At 42.7% G+C, this 14,353-nt stretch overlaps 1 long non-coding RNA gene across 1 annotated transcript in view; it reads left to right on the top strand.

The window, feature by feature from the left end:
• The window catches only part of LOC133272299 (uncharacterized), a 144,830-nt gene that overhangs the window by 47,864 nt on the left and 82,613 nt on the right, over positions 1-14,353 (top strand). Inside the window, exon 2 of the long non-coding RNA XR_009744386.1 lies at positions 7,655-7,814. This is a non-coding gene — a long non-coding RNA (uncharacterized LOC133272299). The remainder of the gene's footprint in view (positions 1-7,654; positions 7,815-14,353) is intronic.

The raw sequence follows: 14,353 nt of genomic DNA, 5'->3' as shown, positions 1-14,353 counted from the left end.
AACAAGTCCAGAGGAGGGCCACGAGGATGATCAGGGGACTGGAGCACCTCCCGTATGAAGACAGGCTGAGAAAGTTGGGGCTGTTCAGCCTGGAGAAGGCTGTTGAGACCTCATAGCAGCCTTCCAGTATCTGAAGGGGGGCTATAGGGGTGCTGGGGAGGGACTCTTCATGAGGTAATGTAGTGATAGGGCAAGGGGTAATGAGTTAAAACTTAAACAGGGGAAGTTTAGATTGGATATAAGGAGGAAATTCTTTCCTGTGGGGGTGGTGAGACACTGGAATGGGTTGCCCAGGGAGGTTGTGAATGCTCCATCCCTGGCAGTGTTCAAGGTCAGGTTGGTCAGAGCCTTGGGTGATATGGTTTAGTGTGAGGTGTGCCTGTCCATGGCAGCGTGGTTGGAACTAGATGATCGTAAGGTCCTTTCCAACCCTAACTGTTCTATGATTCTACGATTTTAATACAGGGTGCTCCTGTAATGGGAGTGTCTCTTGGGCTGGGCAAATGGAAACCCAAAATATCCTTTCATTCCACAGAGTGTGCTTTACCTATCTTGTCTATCTTAGACAATAAAGGAGATTAGCATCTCCCTAAGAAAGTCTGTCCCAAGACAAAAGTAAATTTTTTACCTAATTATTATTGGTTCCTCCACTATCAAAACTATTTCATATCTGATTTCTCCTGTCATGCCTGCTCTTTGAAGGGGTAGGTTATTTTTGACACCAACTAGGAACACTTAAAAATATATATTTATCTGTTATTTTGGTTCTTTATAGTGTCACTACAATATCTGAGTGACCTCAGCATTACTTTTGGGTTTTTGGCATTCACAGTTCTTGTTACAAGGAAGTTACAATCTAGTGAAAAATACATTAATCAAACGTTCCATTCTGATTGTTGGCTGTAACTTGAGAGAATTAGGTTATAATATGATCCCCATTCTGAATATCTCAGATAAAAGGTTCTTAAAGGCCAACAAATGACAATTGTATGCCTAAGTTTCATTTTGTAAATTCATTGTTTTCCCCATCACTTTTCAGATGAAACACAACAATTAAATGAACAGAATGAGCTGGGATCACTGGGGTTATTGAATCTAGGGTTTTTTCCATGACAAAATGACTTGTTTGGTTTTTTTTTTCTGACTAATACTCTATTGTAATGATGACAAAATGTGAAGGGAGTGGTTGCTATTTCTGCATGCATGCTAATACATTGGAGGCAATTACCAAAGCATCAGCGGTAAGGATCACTGCAGACTGTACATCCTATAGATCAGCTAAACCCACCTTTATTGGTGTTCATTACTCGTCAGATGATACTCTTCCTCTTCTCACATAAAACTAAGGAAGAGAAGACATTTTTCACCTAAATTTCTCCATGAAACATTGGTTGCTAGTAAGGATCTCATGTGACTTAAACAGTCTTTCATCAACTGAGTTCCTGTATCTTCTGTAACACGCTAAGACTTATCATTTACTGAATAAACACTGAAAGAGTGGAGCCATAAATAGAGATAAATACATAAATAGAGATTTTCACTGGATCAGGTGTTTGCTTCCTGGCTTTTGTTGTTCAAGGTATGCTATTTGGAGATATTGCTGGGTCTTGAGGACAGAATAGGTATCTTCCCCTGGCTTGTGTAAAACATTTCTTTTTTAGAGCAAATGGCAGTTATTCCAGTTTGTCAGCTGACCCATGCTGCTATAAGGTAGTTGTGGAGTTATGATCTTGGAAGGTTGCCTCTGGGATAGGGATGGGTGCAAGGGAGCAGTCTAGGGTATCCCTCTAAGATGTTCTCCAAGCTTTGGAAAAATCTGACTGGTAGCGCCAAATCAGGAGGATACATTTTATAGTTTATGGCATTAACCTAATCTAATGTGCCATCTGATGTGCTGAAGGGTCTATGTGAACTGCTAGGTCTGTTCTCCTCTCTGTGTTCTGTGACAGGCAGGGAAGGGATTCCTTGCCTCTTTAAAGCTGACTGTGGTGGAATTAGGAGAGGTAAAAGCAACAGCTGTTTTCCAAGATGGAACTGCAGCATATTCTGTAAAAGGATAGTGTTATTCTGTAAAAGGATAGGATTGTTATTTCTGTTACAACCATTCTAGGAGCAGTCCTCACGGCAGAATCTGGCATTGCCTGGTGCTGTACTCACATGCTAGAGAAAGATGGTCCTGCCCTTAGCTTACAAATACGAGTCAAGAAGCAATGGCTAGCATGGACAGCTGAGGGAATACAGTGAGGAGCAATGAGATGCTATTGATCAGCAGGATAGGCAGTACTCATAATACCATCAGCAGCATAACTGCTGTCAGGTTTTTGCAGGCATCATGGCTAAGGAGAATTTGAAGGAGGATAATGAGGAAGCTTTGCAAATGAAATCTCCAGGCTCCCACCACCTCTGCTCCAGAGCTGGATGGCAGCAGGATAATGGTTTGCCTCCCACTTCTGACTGCTGTTGTGTCCCTGCCTGCCACTTCCGACTCTCACTGAGGGCACAGTGGTGCTTGTGCAAACTTCCTTCTAGCCTGTATAGTGTCAGGATGGCAGGAGACGGAACAAGGATAAGGCCTGGCCCTCTATCCCACATGCTGTGGGATCTCTTCCAGTGACAAGAAGTTAAGTTGATGAGTCTGTATGGAGACAGTGAAGTGACCCCCGTGCTGCTCCACATAATTAATAAATAAAGCACTGGGGGAGTTTTTGCCATGCTGGCTGCTATGACAGGGCTGTCTACGGTGCACTTAAGCATTAAATGACCAATTTCTGTCAGACTAACTTCCCAAGCCTCTCTCTCTCTCTCTCTCTCACTCTCTCACTCACAAAGCCAGCTTCCTCGCTCCCTGCACTTGGAGTTTTTCAGCAACTGATGGCTTCTGGTTCATTTCTGTAGAATTAATTGGTCCCTGAATGAATTCTGTTGACAGGGCAATTTATCATGTGTTTGGGTTGACAGTGTTGGATACCGGGAAAGGGGGGGAGTGGTGTCTGAGTGGGATGAGGGGAGATGGACAGGGTGGGGGTGGGTGGGAGGATGAAGAAGAGGAGTAGAAGAAAGGGGAGGTAGAGGAGGAGATTGCTTAAAAAAATAAAATGAAGGAGAGAGGAAAAATTCTGTTCCTCTTTGGCTCCCTCAGGTCCAACTCAGTGTGATGTTTAATGCTCAAGAGGGATGAGGAGAAGTGGAGATGAAGGGAGTGCCACTTGTCTCATGATGAGAGTCAGGATGCTGCTTTTCCACAGTTTGCACCATGGCTTGGGAGAAAAAAAAAAAGGAAAAAAAAGAAACCCAACCAAACAACCAAAACCCCCCAAAACAGCCAACAGTAAAAGGTAGTAGTTATCTGGTGTCTCTGGCTCTCAGCCAGAAGCCTTCGTATGCAATGTCCACATCTCCTTCTCCATCATGCTAAAGTGCGTGGGAAGTGAGGGACAAATCTGGCTAACCCTCAAAATGCTGATATGTGCCCCAAATACTGTTTCAGTAGGTACTAAGTGGTGTCCAGCACCTCACAATGTGTTAGTATCTGCCATTGTGTCTACTAGTCAAGGACAGCCAAGAAGGAATCACATCTTATAAAACAACATCAGTGATTTGGGTTCCCAGTTCCCCTCAGTATGGGTCAGAAGGAGGTCCCTGGTCCCATATGTTCCTTTGGTGATCTCACCTCATCAAAGACAACATTTCACATCATCCAAGATAGGGACAATGAGGGACTTCCCAAAATAATTAAAAGTATATTGTAATTGCATGTCATTTAAATGTCATGACTTTGGTGTATGGATTCAGTTTCTAGTCAGTGCAACCTAGGTGATCATTGCTGCACTATGGATAACATTAAAACCAACCAAAGCCAGAAAGAAACTCAGTTTGAATGAAACAAAAGTGTTTGAATAAAGATTAAATAAATTCTTAAATTGATGCCTTTTCCAGGAAACTTTGAGTGACCTAAAGAAGTGTACTAAAGACTTGATCATAGAGAGGTATGTCTGTGAAATGTTGGTGGCATCCATGTGTAGAGGGTAGTCTTCATCAGTATCTTTTCACCTGTGTCCTCTCCCAGCCTTCCCTACACTGTGAGTGCAATATTCTGGACTACTCAATGCTGAGATCAGTGGAAGAGTTGCTAGTAGGTTTCCTCCTTGATGATGGCTTGGCTTCGCGAGCGAAGATTTGGGAAGGGCTTTAACCACGCTTACTACAAGCACGATGACCAAGGGCATGTGTGATATCCAAATCTGGTTGGAAAAAAAGGCTGCTTAGGCAATCAGGAAGTGTCCAACCATGACTGTCAACTCCTGAGCTAACTCAAGCTACCCATGCGCTGGTTCCCCCACATGCAGCGTTGGATCTGCAGCTTCCCATGCACCTTGTCCCCTGCAGTTTCCACCCTCGCCCGTCCATACAGACAAGTGAGAGCGAGCCCTTCCAGCCTGCGCAGTGGATTTGTTAGGTGAGGCGCAGCTTGCGCAGAACTGGCCCCTCCCTTTACACCTGAGGTTTAACTGCCACGGCCTAGTTAGCTAGGATGGTGACAGCAAAGTCCACAGGTCGTAGGTTTTGTAAGAGTGTTCTTCTCTTTGATGGAAGACCGTACAAGGCTAGGCGAGCTCCAGCAGCCCAGGTTTGAAGATAGGAGTTTTCCTTCTCCTATGAGGAAGGCCTGTCATCACTAACGAAGATTCAGGAAGACCTTTACCCATGCATTCTGAACAAGACCGTCAACTCCTAGGTCAATCACAAGCGACCGATGACACAATAGCACAAGTGTCAAGGCGGGTTCTCAGAGGCATTCAGTCATAAGCCCGCAGATGGTAACCTCATGCCAGTGGCTCCTCAGCCAAATGCACACACCAGGGGTCTGAACCTGCGGTTCCTCTCGTACTGAGCAGGATTACTATTGCAACAACACATCATCAGTAGGGTTAAACTAACCTGTCTCACAACACTATCTCACTGGGAACAACATTAAGTCAGGGCTTGGCACTCCTGAAATTACCATCCTGAGCCTTTAGCTGCAGGCTAGCAGGAGCTGCCTTTGTTTCTCAGAGCCCTATGGCTCAGTTTTCCAGCATTCAGTCATCATCTTTGTCTTAGGACCGAAGGTGTTATCAATCCAGTTGACAAAATGAGTGTCCATATCGTAAACAGTCTGGAGGCAGAACTGAATTTTAGTAGCAAAACCCACGCTTGAGGTGGTGAAACACAAGTAATGTGGTGGTAGATGGTTTCTCTCTTAGTTTGTTCAGTCAGATACAATGCAAATGTAAATATAATTCTCACCAGGTAAAAAATTGTGCAACTGAGCACAGGGGAGACTGGCTGCTTCTTTAGGGTTGTCTTTCTTGGTTTTACCCTGGGTTCGGTGAAGCTTCTAGCCTGAATCCTACCTGAGAACATTTGAGCATCAGATCTTCTGGAGTGCTAAAATGGAGCAGGTAGGGTGAGGAGATGTAGGAAATAGGGAACTGGCACAATCAAACTGCAGAGGATTTGTGAGAGACTATTTTTTAGGGCCACTAAGTTTACTGGTTTACTGCCAACTAGAAAGCCAGTTGAAGTTATTGCACTAAGAGTGAGTGTACAGGAAGTGACAACCAAGTAAAGCCATACTGGATAGAGGGAAAATTTATTTTCATACACTTTTATTTTCCTTCTTTTCATATGATCACTCCAAGGAAATGGTGGAAGCAGCTTCTTTTCAAGGCTTTTGTAACAGTTTTCCATTGTAGTAACTCAGCTAAATAAATCTGTACTGCAGGGGTTCAAACCTAGAAATATTCCCACCCTAGATGAGCAGATATAAATAACAGTTGTGACTTGAAGTAGGGTGTTTAAGAAGGAAACATGAGTGTTGCAGTTCTTTTATGTGGGATCCTAAAATGTAAGTTATTTGAGTGAGAGGACCTGCTCTTTGTTGTAGTTTAAGACAACAAAAGTTTTTTAAGTTGTAGCTTAAACAACAAAATGTGTATAGGAACTGACATACACAAATTGCCAATGGTGGCAATAATAACTGAGCAGTGATTTTGTTGCATGTAAGTCATGCAAACAGAGCTTAATCAGAAAACTTGAAAGAAGTGTGTGGTGCTTGGAAAGGACCAGCCTGAGCTGGGGGCATCTTTGGATGCTGGTTATGATCCCACAGAACAGAAACATTGTTGATTGCTAATGAGAAGGTGCTTACATAAGAGTTAAGTGTCTTTTTATAAAAAGAGGGCCTCCACACAGACATGAAGCCTAAATATATGTTATGAAGGGTTTTTTTCCTCATTAAAAATAAGATCAGTAGTATTACAATTTATAAATATGAATCAAAAGTAAGAACATACAGTTTGGTAGCAAAAGTTCTGCAACACGATATACGAAGATATGATAGGTTTCAGCAGCTGTAAGTTGACAGTAGGTAAATGCAACCAGAAATAATGCACATATTTCCAGCAGTGCAAGTAGTCACCTGCCAAAGTATTTTAGCTGGGTTCACTGTATTTACTAGTACTTGGTAGCAAATGTTCCTCAGTAACAGGTTCCCCCAGCTCAATCCCAGCTATTGGACCTGTAGCAGTAATTCAAAGCAGCCTATGGGTAGCCTGTGTCAGAGGGCAGACAAGATGATCACAGTGCACTAGGAGTCTCCTCCAGGGTAGCTGTGGCAATGAACTTGAAAACTGCTGTCTTAAAAGTCAATGCCTAATTCCAATTTCACTTACACACTGTTTACATAAGTGTAACTTTTGACTTCAGACTTCTGCTTGACAGTAGTGGATACAGAAGGCAAATCAAACTTCTGAGAAAAATGGTTATGATCAAATTGACCCGAGCCAGTCAGGTGAACATGACATAGGACACATTAATGGAGTAAATGGGCATATTTTCACTTGTGTCAATGAACCTTTGGGACAGAAACACAAGCATTTTTATTAAAAAAATCCTTAAAAAGGGAAGAGAGAGTAAACCCTGAAACAATACAAATCTTCCTGCATTGTGAAATGGAGATGAAAAACTCCTGTAGTTGAAAAGGCAATGAAAAGTGAAGTCTGCATGAAACAGTGGAGACAAAATGGACCAAAATAAACTCCAAGCCGGTTACATTCAGAGCTAACCAGGGTATAATAGGTAACTAATGTGGCAAGACAGATGACTTAAACATTATTCAATATGCAACTCCTGCAGCAGTGGCTGTGATTAGAAATGTAGGCCAGAGTTGCAGACTGAGTTTCTGCACTTTGAATGCTAAATCTCTGGATTTAGGAATATAGGATTTGTGAGACTGGGCACAGCTCATATTTTGTCTGGTATACCATCTTGAGCAGTAGACTCAACAGATTCTTAAGAGGGAGGCAGAACTGTGCAGTGGGTAAGCACAGGAAGCACCTGCAGCTTGTTAGGAGCTCAAGTAATCTGCAGGTTGGCTTAATCCCATTAATGTTCATATCTTTCCAGAATGCTTGTTGAATGATCATAACTCTGGATAATTTTTTAATACATATAAAACTTTTTAGTCTTCTCTGGAATCTTGGTAACTCCCTGTGGTTACAAATTCAGTTGGTCAAAATACAAAATGTTGGGGAAGAATTTTAATAACCTTTGAATTTGCTGCTTTGTAATGTAATCAAATGTCATCTTTTTCTTGTGTTCTTGTGACCTGCAGGGTCTGGTTCTGCAAAGGAAGCCTCTGGCTTGCCTTCTGGGGAGTATTCAAGAGCTATTTTGATGAATTCCAATTAAGAGTCTTCCTGACACCAGGGGATGTAGAGGTCAAAGAATGCGTTTAGCAGCTCAGCAACAGACCACTTGGAGGACAGATAAAGGTAAGAAAATGACATAATTGTAAAACAGAACAGAGAAGTCCAGAAGACATGAAAGGGATTTGAATTTGGAAGGATCTTCGAGTGAATGGTACTATTAAGAATTCTGCCTGGAGCCCAAAAGAACTTGATAAAAATCCTTGTATACTTAGGGTTCTAATAGTGATGATAATGCTTTGCCTCATTATGTAGTGATTAATCTGAATTGGAAGTTTACCGAAAGTTGTAGATGGTCTGATCAGAAACAAGAGCTTTCTGTAGTCGTGTGAGACTTTAAAGAACTATTGTGGTTGTTTGAAGATAGAGATCCCTGCATGCCTTCTGTGTGCTTCTGATTCCTGTTGAAGCTGTGGGAAGTCTGTTGCTCCTAAAGATCCCAACAGAGGCATTCTAAGAGACACCACCAGTGTCTGATCTTGGGAGAGAAGCAGGAGTCCTCAATATGTTGCTACAGGTGGCACTAGTCTTTAACCAAGTCTGGCTATGTAGAAGGAAATTCAGGAAACTAACCTCCCAGCCAAGTGGATAATCAGTCATAAGCAGAACTGACATATTCTCACTGATATTTGTACATCTCTTGTCTTTAGCAGGGCACAAGTAACCTGTCATACCAATACTGTAGGATTAACTGAGCTAGATACATGTTGCTTAAAAAACACTCATGGAGTTCTGTGCATATGGAATCAAATAGTCCATTCTTGACTTCTCTGTATTCTGAGTGGCTGCGCAATGGAAGAGATATATCAACAATTTTGCTTTTCCTGTGTTACAGCCCTTGTAGTTCAGAGATGACACAAACCTAGCACCTTCGCTGATGTATGACTCACTCAGAAGGAAGGACTCCAAAAAGCCTTGTCTCCTTTCCTCCTAGTCAGCTTTGAATGGAACACAAAAATGATGAAGGCCAGCCCTGTGATACACCCACATAAGCATCTGCCTTCCCCCGCCACATCCTTCACCATGGGTCTCACATGTTCTGCTGTCTCTCTCTCTTCTAAGGGTGCAGCTGATGTTTGTGTTCATTCTTGGTTTGTGAAGGCACACAAGACAGTATTGGAGATATCAGTAAAGATGTGCAAAGTTTCCAGAATCAAAGTCTGTTCTGAGTTCCCTTTAGTTTTTCCATTGTCTCTCCCCTGCTTTTGGGGGGAACGTCTCATGTGGCCCCTTCACTCAGAGTGGGATTTTCTGGGAAGTCAGAGAAGTTGTCTCCAAGGAGAAGAAATGTTTGACATCACCAGGATGTTTCCCAGGAGTGGTACTTTGTGGCCTTCACAAAAAAATATATTTTGCTGTTTACAGTTTACTTTGTGGTAGCTCTTTGAGACCTCTGGTGTGTGCCAGGAGCCCACTACATCACCTGCTGTGCAAACACAAAGCACTAAGAGAATTCCTGCTACAGACAGTAATAACCTTCATCTAGTGAGAGTGATCACCTGGTACAGACGGAAGGGGGAGCACAGTGGAATAGTTGGAGCACAGGGTATAATTTAAGTTCCTGCTGCTTTATAGTAAAACTTAAAAAAAAAGTTGGATGGCCAGTATGTATCCTAGCTGGTAGAAGAGCAGGGGAAGATTTTTTCCTCATGGACTTCCAAAGGAAATGCAAGTTAAAACAAATTCATTAATTAAAGCTGAGGTGTGATTAGACACATCTGAAGCAGTTGTTGTTACAAACATTTTCAGAAAAGCTCAATGTGTAATGGAGAGCTGAGAGTCCCAGACACTTCTCAAAGTCTCCTGGTCAAAATACTGAGCTGTACATATGGACATGCTTAGTTCACATTTGGAGCCATTTGAGGAGCTGGTCACAACTGTAGAAACTGAGCCTTTGGAATATTCTGACAAATGTGAACCCAAATAACAAAAGATTATGCGGTTAAGAATACTGGCCAGGTACTTATGGTCAATGGGCAGTGAATCCTCGAAGTAGAGCGCTGGGGTAGCAATAAATCATGGAAGGAAATCTCACTCCACTCCTGAGTGCTTCTGCAACAAGCACAGATGTTCATGAACTGGGGAAGTGCTGGTCATTTGGAAAAGTTGTGGTGTTTGGTTAGATCCCTGAATATGGGTTACATTTCACCTAGCTGCTTTTGGGAATCTTGTCCAAGTATCTCCCTATAGTAATCACTTTATGGCCCTTCTTTGGGTTATCAGTGTGCTTCTGTGAGCTACCTGTTAGCACTTTCTTTCCATTATGTAACATCCTAGAGTTTCTCTATTTTCTGACAGCGTTTTCCAGCTCTTTTGCTTAGACATTCTGTATGTTATGTGTATGTATTCCCCTGCCAGAAAAGGATGCAGCAAGTAGAAAACCTGTGTTGAAGATTCATTATCTTTTGTTCCATTTACTTTCTCAAGAATCTGGCAAACTTTTTGAAGCACGTCAGTGAGGTGGGTCTGAGCAGCCACCTCTTGTCTCTTCCCAGAATGTGATTGCTTTCCAGCATGCTTCTCCTAATTGGGCTAATTGGTCATGTTCCCCTTTGCTTGTATTCGTACCTGCATAAGGAGGATCCAGTGTGCTGGCATGGCTGGTGAGATTTGTGTGTCATTCCCTTTCTGCCAATGATGAGGTGAGCAGCATTGAATGACTCACATTGTCTAATGCTCTCTGCTTTGTCTAATGAAAAGTAGGTTGGTCAGGACAGGAATGATGTCTTACTTTGTACAGTATATAACACACAAGAGTCATTGTCTCAGTATCTCTAGGTGATGTTGTAACATGGTTCATAACCACAGTACATAGGGACTGTAATGTTTCTTTCCATGACTGTAGCTTGTGGCTATGCTATTTTTTGTATTCATTCAGTACCCCTGAAGCTGCCTGCTGTAAACTGTCTTTCAGCAGTCTTTTCAAGACCCCAAACAATGATACGCAGATTGTATTTTGACCTTATACGTGTATATGAGTGCAAACCAGCATCACCTGGTCAGTGTTTTACCAAATTCATCTCTCACATGAAAATCAGTACTTTGCATGCTCAGTTTGGCAAATCTCAAGCACTTAGTAAGCAAGAATTGCTTTCCTCCACCTGCAAGAACAACGATTTGTGCTTAAATGACATAAGGAGCTTTTTTGCTCTTTTTTTTTTAAGGTCTTTGTCTTGTCTTTTTTGAGCCTGTAACTGAAACTGGATGGTAGAACGAACCAAATGAACTCACAACTGTTTAAGGAAGGCTGAGATTTTAATCTTACATCATGTATCCTGATACTGGAGCAAAAGCCCAAAACTTTGATGAGAACTTGTGAGGCAACTGTGAGAATGTTATGTACCATATTCTGGTTTTGAGACAACTGGCTGGCAACTGCACTGCCAAGACGGTTACATTGGTACTTGCAAACAGTATGATGTGATGGCAGAACTGTTCTGAGCAAAGCAAAGTGGAAAGAGAAAATACAGGTGCCTGAGGTGAGGTTTGTGATGGGGTGCTTAAGAGGCAACAGAAATCCATCAACAAGCAGTAGTTCCATGGAAGGACAAATTTCCTGAATGGTTCAGTGGCAACCTAATGCAAATATGCAAATGATTACACTTTGAGAAAATAGGTTAAATTCTCTTTCTGAATGCAAAAGAGACAATTAATAAAAAGCTGGCACCCTTCTTTGGTGTAGACAGCAGAGTCCAGAATTTTCCAGAGAAAACTGGACAAGCTGAGATGAAGACTTCTCCTGAAATCTGATCTCTCTGGGGATCATTGCCACAGGTATCATCAACTCCTAAGAGCCCCAGCTCCTCTCAAGCACCATGGTGTGAGCTGTTGCTCTTTACTGCCTTTTTTCTTCCTTTTTTATGCCTTTATAAAAAATGCTTCCCTTGACATGCAAGGCCTTGTTCAATCAGTTTGTGATCCCCTCCTTGCCTAGCAGAGAGGTAGAAATACCCTTTCTGCTTCTCCTCAGTGGGTAACTAGATAGGCAGGGTGCACCCAGCAGCTTTAGAAAGGGGTTTGGAATATGTCCACTCTCTCCTCTGTGCCACTGTGGCTCAGTCCCCAGAGCCCCAGGGATGTAGCATGTCACATTTACCTCTCCAGCAACATCCTTTTAATGACCAGAAAATCTGCATAGTTTAAGAAATCAAAGCCTTTACTTAAGATGTGAAAAAAAAAAACCAAACATGTCCACAACAAAAGGTGATGCCAGTTCCTTGCCTCTCACCAGAGCTGTGAGGAAAGAACCGAGCTGCAAGTTGCGTTGGAAGTGAGGAGGGTAACCTCCCCCTTCCTCCTTTCCCATCCCAGCCCCAACCCAGCCCCCAGTAAGGCTTCTTCTCTCCGTGGAGTCCCTCTGAGCACGATGCTGAGCCAGAGGAGTGACAGGTGCCTCCTGATATGCCTAAATGAGAAGAACCAATCGGAGGAGCCTGCCCAGCTTTTGTTGTCATCTGGCTTTGCTCACGAAAGATGAGTTTGATTGACAGATGCATCAAGGTTCACAGTTTATTGGTTTTTGCAAAAGAGCCAGATCTGCCAATTTAGACAGGGGAGTGACACAAAACTTTCCATCTAAATGGACTAATTTTACCACAGGGAATTCCCAGGCAGAGCGCTCCAAGGCAGGCGCAGTCCTGTTTTATTTTTTAACAAGGACTGAATGACAAATATAAACGACAGTTCTAGGCTGACGGAACATCAGCATTTGACACTTCACAGGGGAGCGGTGAAATAAACAATAGGCAGAGAAATTGAATTAGAATCAGATGAGAGTCAGCTAGAGAGAGAGAGGAGGGCCTGATTCTCTACCAAATCATTTATATAAAAGCAAACTGAATACTAAGTAGGTATAACGTGCTCACACCCTGGTTTATTAGCAAATTTCACCTATTAGCGTATTACACTTGCATGGTGTAAATGGATTGCTGGACAAAGGTGGGTGTTAGAGGAGACCAGTGCAAAAGGTGGGGTTTCTGTTCATGGTGGTGTGAACCTCCTGTGGTAATCTTACCTTGTGTTACTAATAGACTCAACAATGTTAGAGAGCAAAGAGTATGACAAGTTCATTCAATTTCTCTCCTGTTACCTTTGGCACATTGCCTGCAGAGTTCTGCCCAGTCTTCCTTTTTTACAACACTCACTTTTGGGCACCCAGCTTTGCAGCCTTGGCTCAGTTCTTTTACTGCTGTTTTTTTCTCTAGGACTTTTCAGTTTGAAACAGGCAATCCATGACATTTAAGGAGAATGGTTCTGTACAGAGTCTGTCTGGACTTCCGAGTATGGACCGTGTCTGCTTGAGATAAAAGGTTGTCTCAGCTGATAGCGTTAGCAAGCTACTATCCTATTTCTACTCAGTTTTAACAGGGGGGCAAGATACATACACTTTCCTGATGGGTTAGACAGCTAACTGTTAGCTAGACGTTGCTTGGGAGAAATTTGGATTCCTGGATTTTATGTCATGCTTTGAGATCTGAAGCATATCTAGAGAAGTGATTTTCGGTCTTTTTCAATTAGCAAACAGTCAGAACAAAAAACAATCAGTAGAAGTATAGCTGCCAGTATAGTGCATTAGGTCCATAAGCTCACTTTTCCCAGTTACATTAAAAGCAGCTTCCTTCAAAATAAACTGGAGATTTTAAAAACATAAGTTATAAACTACTCGTCTTGATGTTGGTGAAAGGAGCATGATAATAAGGGGCTTTGGATTGATTTGCCTGTTAATGATGATTTGACTTTCATGAATGAGTCTGAAAAGTGTGTATGTGGAAGCTGCCTTATTAGCTAGACGCTATAACTAACCATTGCTGGAGTATTAAGGAGGTGCCAAATGCAGGTCTGTAGCTAAAACTGCAGGCTCGTGGAAGCTGACATGAAGAAAAATGCTTTCTTCTTCTGTACACAGAATTTTACTTTGTGTGAAATTTCACACTGTGCAGTCTTACACCTTTTGAGTTTTCTGCATAGGTTTTTCTGTCTTCCTTTCAGAAGCATTCAACAGGGTGTGTTTGAAATTGGTCTCAGGCTGAAAGTCATCATAGAATCATAAAATGGTTTGGGTTGGAAGGGACCTTAAAGTTAATCTAGTTCCACTCCCCCCCCTGCCACACGCAGGGACACCTTCCACTAGACTGGGTTGCTCAAAGCCCTGTCCAGCCTGGCCTTGAACACTGCCAGGGATGGAGCATCCGCAGCTTCTCTGGGCAACCTGTGCCAGTGTCTCACCACACTCACAGTAAAGAACTTCACAGTATCTAATCCAAATCTACCCTCTTCTAGTTTAAAGCCATTCCCCCTTGTCTTGTCTCTATAGGCCTTTGCAAGAAATCCTTCTCTAGCTTTCCTATAGGCTCCCTTTAGGTATTGGAAGGCTGCTGTGAGGTCTTCTTGAAGCTTTCTCTTCTCCAGGCTGAAAAAGCCCAACTCTTGCAGTCTACCTTCAGAGAAGAGGTGCTCCAGCCCTCTGATCATGTTCATGGCCCTCCTATGGACTCGCTCGAGCAGGTCCACATTCTTCTTATGTTGAGGGTCCCCAGGCTGAGCACAGGACTGCAGGTGGGGTCTCACAAGAGCAGAGGGGCAGGATCACCTCCCTCAATCTGCTA

This window comes from Pezoporus flaviventris, unplaced genomic scaffold (assembly GCF_033815535.1).
Source record: "Pezoporus flaviventris isolate CSIRO_AGI_PZ_B2104156 unplaced genomic scaffold, CSIRO_AGI_Pfla_v1 ptg000029l, whole genome shotgun sequence".
Classification (NCBI taxonomy): Eukaryota; Metazoa; Chordata; class Aves; order Psittaciformes; family Psittacidae; genus Pezoporus; species Pezoporus flaviventris.
Note: the sequence above shows the minus strand (reverse complement) of the source record. Positions and strands in the feature narration are given on the sequence as shown.